Genomic DNA, 6000 nt, shown 5'->3' with positions numbered 1-6000 from the left:
ACAATAAAGCTGAAATAATCAAGACATGTGATATTGTCAAAATGGTAAATATATAGATCAGTGGAATAGGTTAGAGAGTCCCTAAAATAGACCCACACATATTACATGGTTAATTGACTTCTTAAAAGATAAGACAATGAAATTTAATGGAGAAAATATAATCTTTTCAACAAAGTATGCTGGATCAGTTGAATATCTTTTGTTTAAAAAAAAAACCCTCAATACTTATTTCACACACAAAGCAAAAATTAAGTCAAATGAAATCTAAGAGTGAAATGTAAGCCAACATTATAAAATTTTAAGAAAAAAAGGTAAAGAAAATTTTATTGACCTGGAGCAAGGTAAACTTTTCTTAAATATGACATGTGAACCACAAAAATAAATCAATTAGATTTCATAATAATTAAAGCCTTAATCACAGCTAAAGTCCTTGTTAAAAATGAAATAACAAGCCACTGATTGGAATAAAATATTTAAAAACATATGTCTCTTAAAGGATTAGCATCTAAAATATATAAAAAGCTCTTAAAACTCAATGATAAGAAAACAAACAACCCAAATTTTAAAAATAAGCAAAAGGTTCAAACAGACATTTCACCAAAGAAGAGATATGGATGGCAAACAAGCACTTGAAACTGAAGCTAAGCACAATTAGTCAATAGGGAAATGCAATTTAAAATAACTTAATGCTACACACATATTAGAATAGCTTTTCTTTTCAACTGAGTATACCAGGTACTGGAAAGGACCCAGAGCAAACAGAACTTGATACAGTGCTGGAAGGAATGCCAAATGGTACCGCCATTCTGAAAAAAATGTTTTGCAGTTTCTTATAAATATGCACTAACCATTATACCAAGCAATTATAATCCTAAGTATTTATGCAAGAGAAATGAAAATGCATTTCCACACAAAGACTCATAGAGAGATATTTATAGAAACTTCATTCATAGCTGTCAAAACCTAGAAAATCCTCAAATGTTCATTATTAAATGAATAGATAAATAAATGGTAGTACACTAATACAGTGACTATTATTGAAAGAATTATAACACAATCCAGACACTCTAAAACCTATCCTTCACAATATCCATGATACCATTCAAAATTGCTGTCACATAATAAAACAAACAAAAATATAGAAATATGGTCCATATTCAAAATAAAGGTTTGGAAACCAGTCTCAAGGAAAGGCTGAAAACAAAATTATAGTTTGCATCTCAGGAAACTTGAAAAGAAACTATAATTGTGTCAAATACAAGAATTGAAAGAGCATAAAGAAAGAAAAAATGATCCAGAGTAAAATAAATCTATAATTTTATTCATTGAAAAGATTAATAGAATTGAAAAAACCATAGGAATAATGAAGGAAAAGGCAAAAATATTAATTAACCAAATAAGACACACAAAAGAGGGCATAACTACTCATTCTGCAGATATTAAGGTAGTTAAAAATATATAAACAATTTTATATCAATAAATTTAGTAAATGATAAGAAATGAGTATTTTCCAGAAAAACAAAACTTTCTAGGATTGAAAAAAAAAATCCATCGTTCTTCAGGCTGAGAGGAGAGAGACAGAATAACCTACCAACAAAGTTAGTAGAAAATGTTTCTCCCAACTTTATGCAGCAACTATAAAAACACCAAAATGATCTAATTTTTCAGTGACTACTGCTTTCTTAGTATGGTGTACCCAAGCCTGAAATGTTATTCCTATTACTCGAGATACCCAACTACTAAATTGTCATCATTATGTGACAGCATCCAGTCCCTCCTCTGGTAACAGCAAACTGTCAGAACTGAACCCCAGAACCTCTAGCCCTTCTTCAATATCTTTAAATAAGAATCAAACCCTTCAAAGGTCCTGTACCTTCTCTCTGTTGTTGAGAGATATGTGATGCTTCTCTGCAGAGCCCTCCCTTGCTACACTGACCCAACAAACTTGATTTTGTTGAACTATATATTATTTCTGGTGGCCTTTGGCTAATTAAGCTTTGACAACATAGTAGTACATATTTTTATTTTAGTGGTGGAATAGAGCTGCAAATTAATGAGATTTCAAGTATGAACATGATTAAAGTTTTCATAAGTAGAGTGTGGATAAATAAAAGCTATTGAAGTCAAGAAAGTAAAGGAAATTTGAGGTTAAGTGGTCAGTTGAGCTATTCTAATGGTTAGAAGTTGCCTTCACTCATGACAAAGACAGAAATGGAGAGGAAAATGGTCATGCAGGTGATAAAGTCTTCAGGGGTTGAGGAGCAGCATGGAAGTACCATAGATGGAAAGTCATGAATCTCAAAGGAGGAAGCATCTGGGACTGAAGATGTGTGTGCTATGCTGTGTTCCTTGGTCGTGCCCGCTCTTTGAGATCCCATGGACTGTAGCCCACCAGGCTTTCTGTCCATGGGGGTTCTCCAGCCAAGAATACTGGAGTGGGTTGCCATGCCCTCCTCCAGGGAATCTTCCCAACACAGGGATCAAACCCAGGTCTCCTGCATTGCAGATGTATTCTTTACTATCTGAGCCTCCAGAGAAGCACGACACAATAATTTGCAAAAGGTAACAGGCTCCTCCCAACTCAGGTGAGTGTGACCCATCATAGTCAACACATCCAGGAACTTTGTTCCATTTGTCATATATTTGAGACACACCGATAACTTCAAGTAACTTTTCCAGTTTATTTCTCTTTTAAATCACACAAGCCTATAAAGTACAAGTTATTAATCAAAGTAATCGTAAAATCGAGTCTCAAAAAAGTTAAACAATTTTATTGAATTTATATACCTCAAAATGAATGTAGGTTTCCTGGCTACAAAACCACACCTAGTATTTCTCAAACTATTTAAATGAAGGATCGCTTTTTCCCAGGCATCCATGGGTGAATATTTTTAGGAAGAAAATAAAATGAGGTCTATTCAAACAATTTAGTAAGAGAAACCAAAATATAAATGTATAAACCCATTTTTCAGGTTACTGGAGTCAACACACAAAATTACTTTCTCAAATTGCTATGAAGGATGTAAATGATTCCCCACAACTCCTGCTGTTATTTGGTCCTGGACTGACAGTGAACAGTTTGCCAGCCAGCGCCAGTCCAGGCACTACACTTTGAGTAACACTGGACTGCGTTTTGTTTCTGTGTACTTACGCTTATTACTCCATGGCTTTCGCCACTACCTGAAGCCCTCAATTAAGGGAACTTTTGTCCACAGAGATGTAATTGGAGCCCTGGTGGCACTGACTCTTGTACTGATCTCCCACCAAATTTCTATTTCAACAGTTTTTTCTCCAAGTTTCTGGACAAAGCTTCTATCAGGATCCTCAGAAGCACACCTTTTGTTAGGAACTGGACCTTCTACTTATGCCACCTTAATGAGACACACAGCACCACAAGTCACTTCTGGAGAACAAACCTAGGAAACTTTATCTCACAGGGGCAAGCAATAATGCCCAAGGGGATCCATAACATTCTATTATAGCCTTCACTTTCCTCCCAGCACACACACAGACACCCACCCTCATCCTCACAGAATGTATGTAACTATGTTCTTGATGGAGGGGGAGGATTCAGTGGTTTTCACTGCCAGGTATTCAGTGCACAACTACTTGTAAATGTAGTGGAAAACATCTGCTTTATTACATTCTCTTTGGAATCAGTATCAGCGATTCTGGCTCTGAAAGGTGAGTGCAATAGTCATGGATTTTATTTAAACTTGTATTCATTCAATGAGAAATTAAAAATAAACTCTGTCAGCAACTTTAGCTCTTGAGTCCTGTTGAAACTGTGGCCTCAGCAAAATTTGCACTGCAGAATGGTCATCCTGAACACCCAAAGCAAGCTGCCCAGGAGACCCCAGAGAAGTGTGGATGGTCTGCAGCAGTCAGAGCCACTCATAAGCTTGTATCACTGCAACTATGATAATGAAATCAAGAAGAAACCAACTGATATTCAGGTTGGATGAGGCATAGAGCATAGGGGGCTATGCTTTCTCTCTATCATCAAAGTGACCAATGCACTGAAGGAAGGGATATTTGAGCTTCAGAACCCCTGAGACAGATGGAGAAGCATCAATAGGATGTTTATAGAAAAAACCCTAAGTAGCCAGTAGAGAGGACAGGAAGGGCAGGAATTAGTTATGAATCATTATACTTCTCATCAAAAATTAAATAATTGAAAACCTACCAACACATCATTTTTACTTAATGAAAAATAATTACTTGGCTCTGATATATGACCAAACACCTTTGAGTACTTTTCAGATATCATTTCTCTTAATCTCACAACAAAGCTGTGTTATAAGGACAATTATTCCCATTTTAAAAAGAAACAACAAGGAGTCAGAGATTTAAGTATCATGTGCAAGTTAAAATATCTGGTCACTGGGAGGATCTGAGTCTTCCATCTCCAGTCTTCATGACTGCTGTCAGCAAGATTGAAACTCACACTGTGTGCACAGTGAATGCAGGATTGGTCCCCCTTAACTTTTCTTGGGTCAGAAGGCAAAGATTATACATGCTGCTCAGTGCTTGGCTCAGTCCTCAGATGAGACTATGTTCAGAGGCTGAGAGCAGAACTGTGGGGGATCTGAAAAGTATACCACGGGATGAATGGGAAAAGGATTTGTGAATGTTAATATTGCAAATGGGGAGGCAATTAAGGCATGCTCTGCTTAGTTGCTCAGTTGTGTCTGACTCTTTGACTCTTGGCAACTGCATGGACTGTAGCCCACCAAGCTCTTCTGTCCATGGGGATTCTCCAAGCAAGAATACTGGAGTGGGTGGCCAAGCCATCCTCCAGGGTATCTTCCCAACCCAGGGATCGAATCCAGGTCTCCTGCATTGCAGGTAAGGTGTTTACTATCTGAGCCACCAGGGAAGCCCAAGAATACTGGAGCGGGTAGCCTATCCGTTCTCTGGGAATCAATCCAGTGTCTCCTACACTGCAGGGGAATTTACCAGCTGAGCTACCAGGGAAGCCCATGTTCAAGTATCAGTGTTTTGATATTGAAAGGAGATGACTTGTGCCAACCACATAGAGAATCAAGTGAAAAACTAAAAACAGCTTTTTCATGATAGAGCCAACATCCCTGGCAGTAAGCTTGCCTCTCACTAGAGTAATCTAAGTGCACTTACAGAAGATGAATCAAAAAGAACACATTGTTTAATGAACTGAAGATTCTTAGCTGTTGGTTTATAATACCTAACAATTCATTCTGTCAAAATCCCATCACTGGAAACAATAAAGGCTTTCATATTCTAAAGAAAGGAATTAACAATGGTGAATATATTTTATACTTATATTTATCATTTATGGTAAATGTTTAAAATCTTAAGATTGAAAATAACGTTAGCAGAAAATTGTCTATGAAAATTAGAAACAATAACACTAAATAGAAAATTTCATGTTTGGGTTAATGTGACTCTTAAAAGTACAAAAGTGGTAAAGAAGTGTATAGGGATATATGCTTCAAAAAGTAATTAGTGATAGAATATGAAGCTCCATGAATATTGTACTAAGGAGTTGGGCCATATATTCCATCTGGCATATTCATTATACAAATCATGCCTAAATTCATTTAACATGTTCTCTCCAGCACATTTTACTCCCACACAATAGTTATTTGTGATGCAGGGATACACACCATTTTGAGGAGACTATGTATTAATTGAGAAGAATAAAATATAAACAAGCAAAAAACCAAACAAAACAAAATCCAATAAACCAGTACAAAGAATGGCAATCTAGACATCTTCAAAGCATGACGTCCACACAAAGGAAATTTATCTGATTACACCTTAGATGTCAGAGCAGATTTGGTAGAGAAATGAACTTGCAGGATGAGTAGAATTCACCTAGGATAATGATGGTGGGAAGTTGAGGGCCATCCAAGTGAGAGCACAAGGATTAAAGGTCAGAGAGGGTAAGTGCACTAAGGGGACTCTGAAGTGTTCAGGAAGGTTGAATCAGTGCAAGTGTTGGATGGAAACATCCTGAGA

Source organism: Dama dama, chromosome 1 (genome assembly GCF_033118175.1).
Source record: "Dama dama isolate Ldn47 chromosome 1, ASM3311817v1, whole genome shotgun sequence".
Taxonomy (NCBI): Eukaryota; Metazoa; Chordata; class Mammalia; order Artiodactyla; family Cervidae; genus Dama; species Dama dama.
This window is presented reverse-complemented; position numbering follows the sequence as displayed.